At 42.9% G+C, this 17,827-nt stretch overlaps 1 protein-coding gene across 3 annotated transcripts in view; it reads left to right on the top strand.

Annotated features, from left to right (window-relative positions):
• Positions 1 to 15,435: 15,435 nt before the first annotated feature.
• LOC138852359 (uncharacterized) overlaps positions 15,436 to 17,827 on the top strand; it is a 192,686-nt gene continuing 190,294 nt past the window's right edge. For all 3 annotated transcript variants that reach the window (XM_070082437.1, XM_070082439.1, XM_070082438.1), the window contains exon 1: positions 15,436 to 15,535. The gene's annotated coding sequence lies outside the window, so the exon portion shown is untranslated. The remainder of the gene's footprint in view (positions 15,536 to 17,827) is intronic.

The following is a 17,827-nucleotide window of genomic DNA, read 5'->3' as shown; positions in this document are numbered from 1 at the left end:
AAGTTGACCCACGGAACACCCAGGTAACACCAAGATACGTAAGTTGACCCACGGAACACCCAGGTAACACCAAGACATAAGTTGACCCACGGAACACCCAGGTAACACCAAGACACTTAAGTTGACCCACGGAACACCCAGGTAACACCAAGACATAAGTTGACCCCCGGAACACCGAGGTAACACCAAGACATAAGTTGACCCCCGGAACACCCAGCTAACACCAAGACACGTAAGTTGACCCACGGAACACCCAGGTAACACCAAGACACGTAAGTTGACCCACGGAACACCCAGGTAACACCAAGACACGTAAGTTGACCCCCTGAACACCCAGGTAACACCAAGACACGTAAGTTGACCCACGGAACACCCAGGTAACACCAAGACACGTAAGTTGACCCACGGAACACCCAGGTAACACCAAGACATAAGTTGACTCCCGGAACACCCAGGTAACACCAAGACACGTAAGTTGACCCACGGAACACCCAGGTAACACCAAGACACGTAAGTTGACCCACGGAACACCCAGGTAACACCAAGACATAAGTTGACCCACGGAACACCCAGGTAACACCAAGATATAAGTTGACCCCCGGAACACCCAGGTAACACCAAGACATAAGTTGACCCCCGGAACACCCAGGTAACACCAAGACACGTAAGTTGACCCCCGGAACACCCAGGTAACACCAAGACACATAAGTTGACCCCCGGAACACCCAGGTAACACCAAGACACATAAGTTGACCCCCGGAACACCCAGGTAACACCAAGACACATAAGTTGACCCACGGAACACCCAGGTAACACCAAGACACATAAGTTGACCCCCGGAACACCCAGGTAACACCAAGACACATAAGTTGACCCACGGAACACCCAGGTAACACCAAGACACATAAGTTGACCCCCGGAACACCCAGGTAACACCAAGACACATAAGTTGACCCACGGAACACCCAGGTAACACCAAGACACATAAGTTGACCCCCGGAACACCCAGGTAACACCAAGACACGTAAGACTCGACGAAGACTATAAAGACAATGTTTAGTTCAAGGAGAGCTTTATAAAGCTCTTAGCGATATGTTGTCTTAATAAGAGCTTGTTCTGCTAATCGTTAAGCGTTTTGTTTACATTCACTTCTTAAATTCTATATTAATGCGTTACGTTATATTGTGATAAAAATAATAAAAATTGTAGTGAAAAAAAATGCTTAAAAAGTATAAATTTTTATGATAATAATCATAATTATCATCGAAGGGAAAATTAAATGTGAGATGGCCTGATTATGTTCGTGTATGTTGCTTATCTTTGGTCCCTCAAGGGAGGTTCCTTGATGCTGGTGAAGAGCTCTTGATCTAGGGAATTGGATCTGTGCTCCGGTTCCTTGAATTGAGCCTGAATACCTTCCATCCCCCCCCCCCCACAGGCGCTGTATAATCCTACGGGTTTAGCGCTCCCCCATGATTATAATAATACTTATCTTAGGAAGCAGGATAATTTATTCATCACCACGTTTTCCATCACGTATTGCTTTTCGTGATCAACACAGTGAAATAACTTGGTGGTTAGGTTCACAACCAAATGGACCCGGGTTTGATTGCCGGGCAGGGCGAGACGTATGGGCAAGTCTCCTTACACCTGTTTTTTTTCTGTTCACTTAGTAGTAAACAGATACCTAAGTATTAGCTGACTGTTGTGGTCGTATTCCGGGGTGGTGGTAGTATACCACAGATAAGGCGAGGCTTTGAAATGAGCTGATGTAGGATAACAGTTCTTAGCTTGTAAATTCAAATCTTACACAATGAGTGTAAGGGGTCCCAAGACTTATTAAATAGCCTCTCACCATACATAAGGGGAATATTACCAACAGATCCCTTGCTGTCTTCAAGAGGGAACTGGATTGGTTCCTAAAGTTAGTTCCTGATCAGCAGGACTGGTTCGTATGTGGGACAGCCTTCCTGATCAGCAAGACTGTGGTTCGTACGTTGGACCGCGTGCTGCCAGCAGTAACAGCCTGGTTGGTCAGGCCCTGATCCATCCAGAAGCCTTGTAGGGGAGCGGGTCGCGGGGGCATTGACCCTTAGAACATACTTAAGGTAGATAGGTGGGTCACATGACTAAGACCCGCGTCAGGAAACTCGTCCTTTTGCCTGACGAATATTATCCAGCCTAGCCAGTAAATTAAACAATATAAAAAAAGCAAATTGCATTTGAGGTTGTCGCCACACGATATAGATATGTCGTGGCGAATATGTAAAACTGGTCAATTAGCAAGAACTAGTTTAAAATTAAGTCCTTTCTAAAAATTTATCTTATACGTTTAAAGATATATATTTTTTTTCATTTAATGTAAAAAAATAATAATTTGTACCAAAAGAACCTTAGAAAACTTATCTAACCTTATTATAACAAGCACAATTTAATTTAGCCTAGCCCAACTAAAAATATTTTAGACAAGTTTACAATAATTTAATAAACACAATTAAATATATTTTTTTTCGTTAGGGTCAGAATGATTTTTTGCGAAATTATTGCATACACAAATTTTCGCTTGCCTTGTTCGGCAAGAAGAGCGTTGCTATTTAAGCCAAAATCGGCACGACATTATAAATATATATATAGAGAGAGAGAGATAGCAGACCACATGGTCAGGACCACTGGCTGGCCAGTTATGGAAGTCACACACGCGCTGAATATACAATAGCTGCCGACTAGACGTGTTTTGGTCGCTGCGTGAACCTAGACAGGTATCCCTGTATCACATATACCGAGCCCCCTCTACTTCAATGATCCAGGGAAGGTGTTCATGTATCCCATAAGCCCGCCCTTCAATCTCAACTCACGCAAAAAAAAAAAATAGGCACAGTATACATATGCAAATTTTAGCTATTAATTAAGATGTCAGGAAATGCTGCAAACTGCACCGAATCGTCGAAATATGCAATTATGTAATAAAATAACGTTTTAGTATATTGTTCTTTATTTTTAAATATTTCACTTATTTTTAAAGAATCGTATGAAATGTCCATAAAATATATATGCAGCATTGGTAATTTGAAGTCAGTCAGAAGAGTCATTCACAAGTTATCTCATGGAGCCTAACATCCCAAATTCTTTACTAAAAATGACAAATTGGCATTACACAGCCCGACATCAGTTCGAATCTTTCACAAAGATACAACAGTTTTGAAAGTTTAGAGGCATTATTTAACTATATCAATATAATCAATATCCCAAAATACATCAGCACTCGAAGTTTGAAGTCGTTTAGGTTATAGACATTACTGATTTAAAAAGGAGTGAATGATGCATTCACAAATTATTACATGGAAACCAGTATTTCAATTTTACCCATTTTTTTTTTTTATAAAATTGGCATAGTCCAAAATTAATCCAAACTTTTCTCTAAGATACGCCAGCATTTGAAGGTTTGAAGCTCATCAGAAGAGGCAGTCTGCAGCTCAAAAATAAAATTTCTTTCTTCAGTATAAAAATGTAGTTTACATGTAATGAAATATTAAGCACAAAAGAAAGACACTAGCATGCACAACCCAAAATCACTGTGAAGTTTCCCTTGAGAAAAAAAAAGGGTTAAAAGTTTGAATCCGATCAGAAAAAAGATTCTCCAGTTATTGTGCAGAGCCCAACAATTCCAAGGTTATTAACCATGGTAGCAAATTAATACATTTGTACCTCAACGTTGAAGCTTAAATCTTTCCATAAGCTGCTTCAACTATTGAAGATGGAGTTATTCACAAGAAACATACTCGAATTATTTCAATGAAAAATAGCATACTATTTTGAAAGTAAAATTGGTAATGTGACACACACCAATAACAATTCGAACAGTTTTCTACGTAGGATACACCAGTGTTGATTGTTTGAAGCCAATCAGATAAGTTTTCAAGTTACCTGGAAGCAAGACAAGAGCGCTGTACCTTACTACATGACCTGATCTTCTACAGTGCACCTCTTCAAGGGGGGCTCCTTGGCGTGGTGAAGAGGCTCTTGGTCTGAGGAATTAGACCTATCGGTCTTCTTCCTCAGACTGAACCTAATTACCCCCCGATCTCCCCTCCCCTACCCCATCCTCCCCTTTTTCCTTTCCTCCTCCTCCTCCCCACTCCTCCCTTTTGCCCTTCCTCTTTTTGTCCTTTGGGATTTCTCCCACAGGCGCGCTAGTTCCTAGGTAGGAGAAAGGATACCGGGGTCCATCCCATTCCGTTGAGGTTCTTAGCGGTGGCGTAGTTTGCCGTGGAATCTGGATCGCCTGGGGATGTCCTGATCCCTCTCCGGTATCCCGGAGTAGCTTTGGGTGTCTTTCGGGCGACGAATGTATCTCTGGAAGCCACCTTTCGGATTCCGGGGGTGGTGGCTGAAGGAGGTATGCTTTGTGGCGGATATCCGGCCGCCCTCTCTTTTGTCCACCGAGGTAGCTCGGCAGATGTGAGGTTGCTATCCCGGATTGTTAGTTTACTAGCATGATGGGTAGGGTATGGCACGGGTTCCATGCTGCATCTGCGCTACTTGCGGTGCTGAGGTCCTCTTGGGCGCGGAGGGAGATTTCTGGCCCTTTCATTCCTCCTAGGACCTATCCCTCCCCGGTCCCCCCTTTTTTTTTCTTTTTTTTATTTTAATTTTCTTTTCTTCTTTCTTTTTTTTTCTTAAAAACAAAAAGAAAGAAGTAACCTAACCATGGCAGCCCTAGTCCATGAACCTGGTACCCCCGGGCCCCTTCTTGATACCGCACCCCGTTCTGACCCCGCCTCGTCTTTGGACCACTCTTCAGACATTCCTCATGCCTCTGTACCTGTTGCCGGTGCTGTTTCCTCACCCGCTTCAGGTACTGAGGCCTCGACTGACTCCTTCGATTTATCGGACCTTCGCTCTCCTCTGACTATGCTTCCGGCCTCTCCCTCTACGGTGCGGCAATTTTCAAATCGCCGACCCGTTCCACGTCGGACCAACTCTGGTCCCACGCCTAAACGCCAACGACAATTACCTGCTGATGATACTTCTCCACCTTCTTGTTCTTCTCAGAAACGATCGACACGTCCTTCACTACCTTTCCACGCTCAGTTTCAGACTGAACAGTGGACTAAATTCTTCACTTTACGACCAACTTCCTGTACTGCCTATCTTTCTGACCATAGTATTGGCAAGGCACTCCTACGCCATGTTGGTAAAGATATTTCTTTTCATGCTCTTAAGAGCGGTACGCGCATCATTACCGTACAGAATGCTACCCAGGCTCATGAGCTCTCTCGTCTTTCCCATATCGATACTGTTCCTGTCACTCTTGAAAAACATCATTCCCTCAATTCTTGTAGTGGTACCGTCATTCTGCCCCATACCATAGTTCAACGAAATTTCCAGACATGTGGCACTGACATACTAGAACAGCTGGAACTCCAAGATCTCCCAATCCTCAAGGTAGACACTTACGTTCTTCCTGCCCGTGGGCGGAGACGATACCCTAGCAATGTGGCTCGTTTAACTTTTGACAGCCGAGAACTCCCATCCTCAGTTTATATAGCAGGACATCGGTTACAAGTTCGAAAGGTGATCCCTACACCACAACAGTGTAGAAATTGCTGGCGATTTGGCCATCCAGCGAAATATTGCAGATCTATCGCCGAATGCCCAGTCTGTGGTGCCGATGACCATTCTAATACGTTTTGCAATCGATCTCCCTCTTGCCTTAACTGTCATGAGGCTCACCCTTCGTACTCTCGCCGTTGTCAGGTCTATTTAAATGAGCGGGAAATCCGTTACCTCAAAGAGACAGAAGGTCTCCCTTATGCCATGGCAGTTTCTCATCTCCGCCTCCAAGGGAGACTCCCACGTGTTTCTTATTCCCGTGTTTCAAAACGTCCCCCCACTTCTAGTATCCCATCTTCTACACCCACCTCTGTGGTTACCTCTCCCATAATCACTCCTGTATCTAATCCTTTTGCTGTCCTCGGCTCAGACGTCCCTACTTCAACGCCTCAGTCTAATCTCGCTTCTTCGAGTTCTCTCTCACAAGCCTCAGTATCGACGAGACCTCGTACGACACCTCCTCCCAATCGTCCCTCTACTTCTCAAAAGTCAAAAAAAGGTCCGGTAACACCTCCTACCCATCTTCCACCTCCTCATTTTACCCTCCCTGTCTCTGTCCCTAGTTCTTCCCCTCTCACTGGCTCAGTTACAAGTGCAGAGGTTCACCCTCCTCCTCGTAATGTACCTTCCTCCCCTGTTCCCTCCCAAGTTTCTTCCTCTTCTGCCACCTCTCAGGTTCCTGCCTCTTCTGTCCCCTGCCACGCTTCTCCAGTTCCCTCCACCCTTTCGCCCCCCCCCTACCTTGGTACAGTCCAATACAGTTCCAATCTTTACTCATCCTACCCCTACCATTCCCAATATTGTCTCCCATACGACATCTCTGAATTCCGAAACACTTGAAGTAATCTCTGAATATATTGCAGAGACCAAACCATCAATGGACACTGATCCACCTTCCGCTCTTTCTCTCTCCTCTGCTCCATCTGCGCAACTCCTTTCTTCACAGCGCACCGTTCCTTCGCTGCTTGAACATTTTCCACTGCCTCCGCATGTGGACTTTTCTAACCCTTCTAGTCCGTAGGAACCCTTACCTGCGGATTTCAAGTATCTTTATCATGGCCTATTTACAGTGGAATATACGCGGCCTCAGGGGTAATCGGGGTGAGCTTCAGATGTTACTCTCCCAGTTTGCCCCTGTTGGTGTTTGCTTACAGGAACCAAAATTACACTCTGCTGTTATTTCTCACATCTCAGGCTATAATTTATTGTATTCTTCAGATCCTTTTCCTGATGGGACCTTTAATGAAAGTGCCCTTCTTCTCCGCACTGATATTCCGTACCATCAGCTATTTGTTCATACTTCGCTGCATTACACAGCAGCCTGTATCCACTTACATAGGTGGTATATGCTCTGTTCTTTATATCTCTCTCCTTCTCGGGCATTATCTATTCCGGATTTTGCCTTCCTTGTTTCGTCATTACCGCCACCGATTCTGTTACTTGGTGATTTTAATGCCCACCATTTCCTCTGGGGGGGGGGGTCTCACTGTGATTCCCGTGGAATTCAGTTAGAGGCTTTTCTTGCCACCCACCCCCTCCATGTTTTAAATACAGGTACTCACACCCATTTTGATCCTCAGACTCATACTCTCTCTTGCATCGATCTCTCAGTTTGCTCTTCCTCCGCCGCATTAGACTTCACTTGGTCTGTTCTCCCGGACTTACATGACAGTGATCATTTCCCAATCATTCTTACTTCCACTTCATATTCGCAACCTCTTCGCACCCCACGCTGGCAATTTAATCGGGCAAATTGGAACCTTTACTCACACCTAACTATTTTTAAAGAGGTTCCTTCTTTGTCCTCCATCGATGAGCTTTTACACCTCTTCTCGTCCTCCGTTTTCACCGCAGCTTCTCATTCTATACCCCAAACTTCGGGCAGGCATTCTCAGAAATGCGTGCCTTGGTGGTCTCCTGCTTGTGCTCGTACAGTACGTTTGAAACGCGCTGCATGGGGCAGGTACCGGTACAATAGAACCACAGAGCGACTCCTTGATTTTAAACAGAAGCGTGCGATCGCTTGCCGTGTCATCCGTGACGCTAAACGCACTTGCTGGCGAGATTATGTCTCCACCATCACCTCTGCTTCCTCTATGAGTGCAGTCTGGAAAAAAGTACGAAAACTGAGTGGTAAATATTCTCCTGACCCGGCTCCTGTTCTGCGGGTTGCCGGTGTTGATATAGCAAACCCACTAGATGTTGCCAATGAAATTGGCAATCATCTGGTCCGTATTTCTCAGGGACTCCATCTATGCCCCTCATTTCTTTCCTCAAAGTCTGCCAGAGAGTTAGCACCCTTGGACTTTTCTTCTCTCAGAGAAGAACAGTATAATGTGCCTTTTACACTTCAAGAACTGGAGGCAACACTCTCAGCTTGTCGATCATCGGCAGCTGGGCCCGACGACATTCATACTCGTATGCTACAACATTTACATCAGTCAGCCCTTGCAGTCCTATTACGCCTTTACAATCTTATTTGGTCACAAGGAGTTCTTCCACAGCTGTGGAAATCCGCCATTGTTCTCCCTTTCCGCAAACCAGGCACTACGGGACATGAAACCTCCCACTATCGTCCCATTGGTCTTACCAGTGCAGTTTGCAAAGTAATGGAACGCCTAGTAAATAGACGTTTAGTGTGGTATTTAGAGACACACAACAGTCTCTCCACTCGTCAATATGGCTTTCGTAAGGGACGTTTTACCATAGACCCCTTACTACGCTTGGATATGTATGTTCGTAATGCCTTTGCGAATAACCACTCAGTTATTGCCATATTTTTTGACCTTGAGAAGGCATATGACACAACTTGGAGGTATAATATTTTAGCCCAAGCCCACTCCTTAGGCCTTCGAGGCAATCTACCATCCTTCCTTAAGAACTTTTTAACTGACAGGCATTTCCGTGTTCGGGTTAATAAAGTGCTCTCCCCGGACTTTATCCAAGCTGAAGGTGTCCCCCAGGGATGTGTTCTGAGCACAACACTTTTTCTCCTTGCTATTAATGATTTGGCCTCTAGTCTTCCATCAAATATTTGGTCATCACTCTATGTTGATGACTTCGCTATTGCCTGTGCAGGCGCTGACTGTCACCTCCTTACAGTTTCTCTCCAACATGCAGTCGACCGTGTTTCCAATTGGGCCACCACACGTGGGTTTAAATTTTCCAGCACTAAAACCCACCAAATCACTTTCACTAGATGCTCTGTCGTCTCCGATCATCCTTTGTACCTCTATGGCTCCCGTATCCCTGAACGTGATACAGTCAAGTTTCTGGGCCTCCTCTTTGATCGTAGGTTATCCTGGAAACCTCACATTACCTCTCTGAAGGCAACTTGTCACAGCCGGCTGAACCTTCTTAAAACCCTTGCTCATCTTTCGTGGGGAGCTGATCGTCGAACCCTCCTTCGCCTACATTCCACCCTTATTTTATCGAAACTTGATTATGGTGACCAGATCTATACAGCGGCATCTCCTGCTACTCTCTCTAGCCTTAACCCCATTCATCACCAAGGATTACGTTTATGCCTTGGTGCTTTCCGCTCTTCCCCTGTCGAGAGCCTCTATGCAGAAGCGAACGTACCATCCTTATCCGATCGCCGTGATGCCCATTGCCTGCGCTACTATGTACGCTCTCATGATCTCCGCAATCCTTCCATTTATAGAATGGTCACTGATATTAGTAGACATTCTTTATTTGTTCGCCGCCCCTGTTTACTCCGTCCCTTCTCTCTTCGCCTTCATTCGCTCTTGTCTTCTCTTCAACTACCACCTTTCTATGTACATGTAGCATCTCACTTTTCCCTACCCCCCTGGGAAGTTCCAGCTGTTCGAGTCTGTTCTTTCTCCCTCCCTTGCTCGAAAGCCCAACTGTCTACGGTCGCTTCCCGCTCTCTTTTTCTTGACCACTTTCACTCTCATTCTCATGCCATTGCTGTGTACACAGATGGCTCTAAGTCTTCTGACGGCGTAGGATTCACAGCAGTGTTTCCGGACAGCATCGTACAAGGGCATTTACTATCTTCGGCTAGTATTTTTACTGCTGAATTATATGCCATCCTCACAGCACTTATCCGTATTGCATCTATGCCTGTGTCATCATTTGTGGTTGTCTCAGACTCCCTTAGTGCTTTACAGGCTATACAAAAATTTGATACACCTCACCCCTTAGTCCTCCGTATCCAACTTTGGCTATGCCGCATCTTTACCAAGCATAAAGATATTGTTTTTTGTTGGGTCCCTGGTCATGTTGACGTACAGGGCAATGAACAGGCAGACACTGCTGCGCGGTCAGCAGTACATGACCTACCAGTTTCTTATAGAGGTATTCCATTTACGGACTATTTTGCTGCAATATCTTCCCACCTTCACACCCGTTGGCAACAACGTTGGTCTACTATGCTCGGCAACAAACTTCAGTCTATTAAACCGAGTATAGGTTACTGGCCGTCTTCTTATCACCAGTGTCGAGGTTGGGAGACTACTATCTCCCGTCTTCGCATTGGCCATACTCGTCTTACTCATGGATATCTCATGGAGAGGCGTCTTGCTCCTCTCTGTGAGAATTGCCAAGCTCCATTATCAGTCAGCCACATTCTGTTGGACTGCCCACTTTATCAACGAGCACGCAGAATTTACCTCTGTCGTCTTCGCTCCGCTGCTCTCTCTTTACCTTCCCTTCTCGCTGATGGACCCACCTTTCATCCGGACTCTCTCATTGACTTTTTGACAACGACTGACTTACTTCACAAATTCTGATACCTTCAGCCCTTTCTACTTCAATCTCTTGCTACCCTCTACCCCCGTACTATCCCCTGCCCCGCTGTTTTCTGTAACCTGCTGATCATCCCCCCTCCCTTCTGCCATCCAATTCCCTTGCTTCCTTCCCTACCCTGCAGCGCTGTATAGCCCTTGTGGCTTAGAGCTCCTTTTTGATTATAATAATAATTCTACAGTGCAGTACGAAAATACATTTAAAGGCTCACTATTGGCAAGAAACCGAGAAATTTTGAAAATTAGCTTTTTTTTTTATAGAGATTAAAGTTTCATGGTTATTACATTAATATTTTTTTTCATACTTCCTCGTATGTATTTTTTAATTTATTTAGTAAAATGCATTTGAGAAAATATGAAAAAATAAATATAATCGTGGAACTTGAACCTCCATAAAAATGCAAATTTTCATAATATCTCTGTTTTCTTCTTTCATTTATATTTTATTTCACATTCTCCAGAATTCTGTAAGGAAAAGAACGGATCCTTCTCCCTACGAGCCCCGTGAGGGCGGGGAATGTGGCTAGGCCTGGGGACAGTTGGCCCCAAAGATGAGGGGGTACTTGTACCTCCTCCCATGGGAGACTTAGGTCTCGAGACACTCCCCAGATAGGGAGCCAAGGCCGGGTCACCACTACTTGGAAAAGACCCAGGCCGGGAGAATACCCGCGAATAAAAAAAAAAAAAAGGAAAAGAATAGATTTTAGCTAGTTTTAAGAAGTTCAAATTTGTATATCTCCTATGAGCTACAGACTAAAGACAACCCAGAGATTAAACTGTTATAAAATGGCAGGGGGCCAGAAGCTGAGACATGACCCCAGCAAACACACCGGTGACTACAGTCTGGTAACAATACAAAGCTTCCTCCATTCATCTACAAGATATATCAGCGTTGAGGGTTTTAAGCCCATCATTAGTACAGTCTCACTTTCCCTCATCTTTTTTTTTTCCCCTCACTGGTATCTTGGCCTTTCTTTCCCACCCGCTTTATTTTCTTTCATCCTCTCTTTTTCTTTATCGTCTCTTTCTCCCTCTCTTCTCTTTAGCCTTATCATCTCTGTAGCCCTCTCTTCTCTTTGCTCTCTCTTCCCTTTCTCCCTCTCCTGCTATCCTCCGTCTGTCTTATGAAAAATTTTACTAATTTTATTTCACCATACTTATTCTGTGGTGGGTAGCCTAAGGCTTGAGTTACAATGGGTTCTAGGACTGGTCCTAACGTTCATGTTTGATAATTAGGTTACAGTAACGAACTGTTTACAAAATTTTGAGTTCAGAACAATAATAAATTTACGCAGTCATGAATTCACTCACAGAAACATTTCGATGTGGTTACTTGTGTTGTTATGAATTGTTTACTATGCACGATATTTAGTAAATTATTTTTGATTATTATTATTATTATAATCAAGGGGGAAGCGCTAAACCCGTAGGATTATACAGCGCCCAGGGGAGGGGGGGATGTGGAAGGCATTCAGGCTTAATTCGGGGAACTGGAGCACAGATCCAATTCCCTAAATCAAGAGCCCCTCACCAACATCAAGGAACCTTCCATGAGGGGAAATTATTTTTGAATTTAGTTAAGTTAAAGTGGTTTTTAGTTATTTTAAGCAGGCAGTTGGAGTACTTCCAAATGGCTAGTAATATGTCACTGTGGATAAAATACCTTCTTGAACATTTGCGAGTTCTCTGAATCTATAACTCTTGCCACATTCCAGCACTAAAAGGGGTGGACAGGTATGACAACAGAAGGCCTCTGTCAGATGACCAAAAACTCCAGCTGCGGGTCATCATATGACTAAGACCTGCGTCAGGAAACATTTGTCCTGTTTACCTTTGATATACCTTTATACCTCTGAAGAACTTCGAGATTATATCTACTCTCTGAGCCCGGCCATGGGCCAGGCTCGTCTGGTGCTCGCCTGGTCAACCTGGCTGTTGCTGTTGGAGGCCCGCTGCCCCACATATCCATCACAGCCTGGTTGATTGGCACCTGGTGAAGATACTTGTCTAGTTTCCTCTTGAAGGCTTCAACACTTGTTCCAGCAGTGTTTCTGATATCTTCTGGTAAGATGTTGAAAAGGTTTGCCTGCCCCCCCTCTCTCATCTGCGACTGCTTGACAGAGTAGAGAACAGAGCAAGACGTCTCATCTCTCGCCTGGACCCATCCTGGATAGATCTGTCATTTCAGCAGAGCCTTAAACATAGGAGGGATGTGGGTGGCCTTACTGTTATGTACAAGGCCAATATTGTCAAAGTACCACACTTGGATCCACTTCGAGGACAGCGTGAAACAAGCTTTTATGCCACAAGACGGGCAGAAAGCAGCAACTTCACTCTGGCTGTACCCTTCTCCAGAACATCACTCCATCTGAGATCATATATACCCAGGATGACTCAAGTATGGAACACATTCGTACAGCATAATTATGTCAACGAGATAAAGTCAGTTGATCACATGAAAATGCTGGCCCACAGATGGCTCCAACTTCATCCTGTTCCCTACTTGTATGTCTCATAACAATAAAAATGCTTTCAAATGAGCTGATGAAGGTAACAGCTCTTAGCTTGCCAATAAAGCTAGGGATCCTTAACCTTGTCAAACCGTGTAAAAAAAAAAAAAGTCTGGGACCCCGGATGTTGATAGTGTTCCCTTATTGTCCCCACCGCACCCCTGCTCCTCACTGGGTTTATTTTACACTTCCTCCCATATCTCTCACTCCAGTATATTGTTATGGCAGTGTGCAGATTTGGGACCAATCCCTCGAGTACCTTCCAGGTATATATTATCATGTACCTCTCTCTCCGCTCCAATGAGTACATGTTCAAGACTTGCAGGCGTTCCCAGTAGTTTAGGTGCTTTACTGGCTCAATGTGAGCCGTAAACGATCTCTGTATTTGTTCCAGCTCCGATATTTCTCCTGCCCTGAATGGGGCCGTCAGCACTGAGCAATATTCTAAGTGAGGGAGCACTAGCGATTTGAAGAGTGTCACCATCGGCATTGTTTCCCTTGTTTTGAAAGTTCTGAATACCCACCCAGTCATCTTCCTGGCTATCGTGATCTTTGTCTTGTTATGGTCTTTAAAAGAAAGGTCTGCTGACATAATTATTCCTAGGTCTTTTACGTGTTCCTTACGTTCTGTTTGTTGACCCTCTTGAGTTTTATATATAGTGCTCCTTCTGAGTTCTTTCTTTCCATACCTAAGCAGCTGACAGACCTTGTCTATCGTAACCTATTGACGTAGGGTGTGACAGTAGTTCCTCTGGCAAAGTTTGCATTAACAATCTGTTAGATCTATATTGGTTGATGGTGAAAAATCCCAGAGGTACTCGTAGATGAGCAGAAGTCGGCGATAGTGACACCCAAGAGTACTGATTTTGCTGGACGTGACATAGACATGTGTCTCGTTTTGCATTCAATAATTCACGGAACGGGTAGGGTTTGAAGTCATGGCAACCTACATCTGTGGTTACAGTACGACTCATGCTAACTTTCAAACCTCACCTGTTCCCTTTTTTTTTTTTTTGGCAATCGTTTTATTACGATTTCGTGAGTCATAGAATAGTATTAGACGAACTGACTGGTAACAGCATCTCTGGATGAAGTTCTTTTTGTATTGTCCTCAAGCTGCTAGTAAACAGCTCAAAACTGTACATAATGCTGGAAGCCATACTCCATTTTCCAGTTAATTAGCTGTATCATGCATTTGAATGTCCGGGTAAGATGGGATCCACAAATGGTGGTGTTCTCAGAGTACATTGTGTACAGTTCTCTCATACCTGTGTCTACCTTCTGACGTGTGAATTGAAAAAACTTCATATTTTGCAATATTTTCACCCGTTTGAGGTTTTCGAGCATTTATTTGAGCAATATTTTCACCAAAATTACATCTTGTGTCTCATTTTACAGATTGTGGTGAACTTTTCATATTAATTATTATTATTATTATTATTGTTAATCCTGGACTTCAGAGCTTTAATGAATGATAAGAAATAACTTACAATGATAGGATGAATTGTTGCGTAAAAATCATTATTTCATTTTCCACAATTTCTTCAATAAAATTATCAAATTCTCACATACACAGGTTATGATCAGTTAAAAAGTAATGAAAATACACCGGTGTTTAAGGTTTGAAGACGATCAGAAAAGGCATTCTCCAGTTACCGCATGGTAACTAATTTGTTTAACAAATTTGGGAAATTATAATTAACACATCCCAAAAATCAATGTAAACCTTCCTTAAGCAAAGCTCACTATCGGTGAGAGTTTAAAGCCAACCAGAAGATGCATTCTACAGTTATTGTGAATTTGTATCTAAACAGGCTAAACTTGTTAGGTTAGGTAAAGTTCGTCAGGAAACAGGACAAGTGTTTCCTTACGCGGGTCTTAGATGATGACCCGCCGTTGGAGTTTTTGGTCATCTGACCGAGGCCTTCCACTGGCTTACCGGTCCACCCCTTTAAAAATTATAGTCATAGTTATAACCATTTGTACTTCTAAACTTGTTAGGTACCATCCTGTACATAAGACGAATCAACCATTAAATATTGAAGCTGCTCAGAAGAGGCATACTCAGGTTATTTAACAGTCATGTACCGGGCCACGGGGGCGTTGACCCCCGGAACTCCCAGATATACTACACTAGTTCGTAAATAAAGCTGGCACCTCAATTCCCCTACTCTACCATTATTATTACTATTTGTTGTACTATTTTTTTAATAAAATATTGTATTGGTATAAATTTGGGGAAGATGTAGAGACGAATACCGACAACTGGTTCTGTTAGGCTGCTGAGTATGCTGTTGACAGCCGATATTATCTTGTTGACAGCTGGTATTGTTATCCTGCTGAGTATTATTAATGAATCAAGAATGCATGTTGTTTTGGTTTATGAATGTCAAATATTTTTCCTTATAGCAAAAGTTTTGAGAAGAAATGTACAATGAGCATGAATTACAACAGGCCACAACATAGGCCTTTTTTTTGTGTCTACCTTGTACCTGAGGTTGTGGGTCGGGCGTGCTTGGTCAGGGTCAGTGGGTGGGGCGTAGTGGGAAGTGGGCGGAGCAGGTGTGATGGGCGGGAGAGGGCGGAACAAGGGTAAAAGGCTCATACTGAAGGTGGCTCTCGTGGCTGGCGGAGGTTTAGGTAAGTTCCCCTGGCAGCCCCTCTTGCTGATACTCTGTAATTATTGCTATTTATGAGAGTTACTCCTTAACCCGTACTCTCATATTTTATGCAGATTCTCACATGCGATATTCAGTAAATTTCTCCCCGCAAGGGAGGTTCCTTGACGCTGGTGAGGGGCTCTTGATCTAGGGAATTGGATCTGTGCTCCGGTTCCCTGAATTAAGCCTGAATACCTTCCATCACCCCCCGCCCCACATGCGCTGTATAATCCTACAGGTTTAGCGTTCCCCCATTGTTATATATAATCAGTAAATTTCTCTCAATTCAGGTTAGGCTAGATTGTCGTCTACTAATAAAAATTAATCAGTTATAACCTTTCACAACGCCAGTAAATGAAGTATTTAATAGAAAATTATTACATAAAAGCGTGAACACAACAGCGACCCATCAAACGTACCTTTAACAACAGTGAAATATTAACTGTTATTAAGACGATGGGCTGCTACATTCTTTTACGATACTATCAAAAACAATTTGAATTTTCGTGAAAGGGAAACATTTTAATTATAACTAGAGATATTATATTTATCAATTAATAGTGTAGGTATATATAAAATATGTCCCGGATCTAATAGGAATACTAATGTGTGAAATATAATTGTAAATTTACATGAGAACGTCACTACAGGAAACATAATTCACTTATAAATGGCTTTAAAAATAAAATTATTTTAATCAGGTCTACATTACTGGGTAGTAATATATGTATTCCTACAGAAAGTGTTTACATAATAATGATAAATAGTGAGAGTAATGGGAAGTAAATCAGTGACGTGGTATTAATATAAAAATAACTGACCTCTCACGTTAATGAGAGGGATTCACTGTGCTCTAGGCTACTGCTGCTTAATTATCTTACAGTAATGTATTTTACCTGCCTCTATATCTTAAAATCCCGCAAAAGAAAGCAGCTAGCTATATTTTAAAATATTAAATAATTAAGGCAAATTAGCCGAAATTATTTATTCTGTAAGCGTCAAAAGTTATATAATTCTTTTTGACCGTGAGTCCCTTTAGAAATTGTCAAAGACAATTCTAATCAGCAGCAATTCGCTCGAACTTGTTATATACACATTATGAAGCCAAGATTTGTATATAAATTTAAATAGAAAAAGTGTTGAAAAATACTAATCTAATTATGTGTTTTATTGTAGTATTTTTCATCAGTCAGATGACCAAAAGCTCCAGTGGTGGGACATCATATAACTAAGAAAACGAGTCAGGAAACACTTGTCCTGTTTCCGGACAAATCTTACCTAACCTTTAGCCAAGCTACCAGTGTTGTCTTGGTAGTGTTTCCAGCTCTCCCTCCCCGCCTCGTACTATTCCATGTCTGTATATGTCGAATTCATGTTTTAAATCTTTAATATATTTTTTCGAATGTGCCGTCACGGTATACGATGATCCATTGCCAGTAGAAAATATATTGGCCACTATACTTTGGTATGGATTAGTCACATATGTGACAGCTTACCTTGTTAAAAGTATTTTTTAATCCATTTATTTAGCCCTAAAATATAAAAGCCTGAAAAGTTTTGTCCGGAGTTGCGTTATAGGATGTTTATAGTTTAACTTTCATTATCCCTATACCAATGAGGTAAATATTTTGGGCTACACGTGACATATTTTTGCAGCTTTTGTTGATAATTATTATGACGTTAATTTTTAAGCTTTAAAGGTCTTCAGCTCTCATCATTTGTCGCCCCTTATATTAACACTGCAGCCATGAATCCCAGCTTGTCACCCCAACATTCTCTTCAGTTATATGCAAATATCAGACAAATTCATTGTTGTTACTATAAGCTTTATTTTTAAAGAAAAGTCACTTTGCCGAACAAGCTTTTCCTGGGACAACGTTTCGATTTTGTAGTGCTTTTTCAAGTGTTGTTAAAGCCCTGCACAGCTTGTTCTTGGCTTCACTGTTCTCAGCAACACAACAGTTGAATATGTTAACATCGGGTGTGCTAGGTAAACAGTTTTTGTCATAACTTGATAAAATATCGTACGGATCAGGCAAACATATATATGCAGAACCACAGGGGGAGTTGAATGATAGCTCTAGGCCTTTCGTGTTGCAATTAACAGTTCAGGAGCCTGTAATGTTGCAGAATTGAGGAGGAGGTTCCAGCAGATTCATTCGGTGGAAGGTTCTTGTCTAGGACGAGGTAGGGAAGCTGGAGACACTTAGTCCCGGGCATAACAGTGCCAGGTGCCAGCAAGCTTCACTATTATAGGAATAGAAGATATATA

The sequence above is a fragment of the Cherax quadricarinatus genome, chromosome 7 (assembly GCF_038502225.1).
Source record: "Cherax quadricarinatus isolate ZL_2023a chromosome 7, ASM3850222v1, whole genome shotgun sequence".
NCBI lineage: Eukaryota > Metazoa > Arthropoda > Malacostraca > Decapoda > Parastacidae > Cherax > Cherax quadricarinatus.
This window is presented reverse-complemented; position numbering and strand designations above follow the sequence as displayed.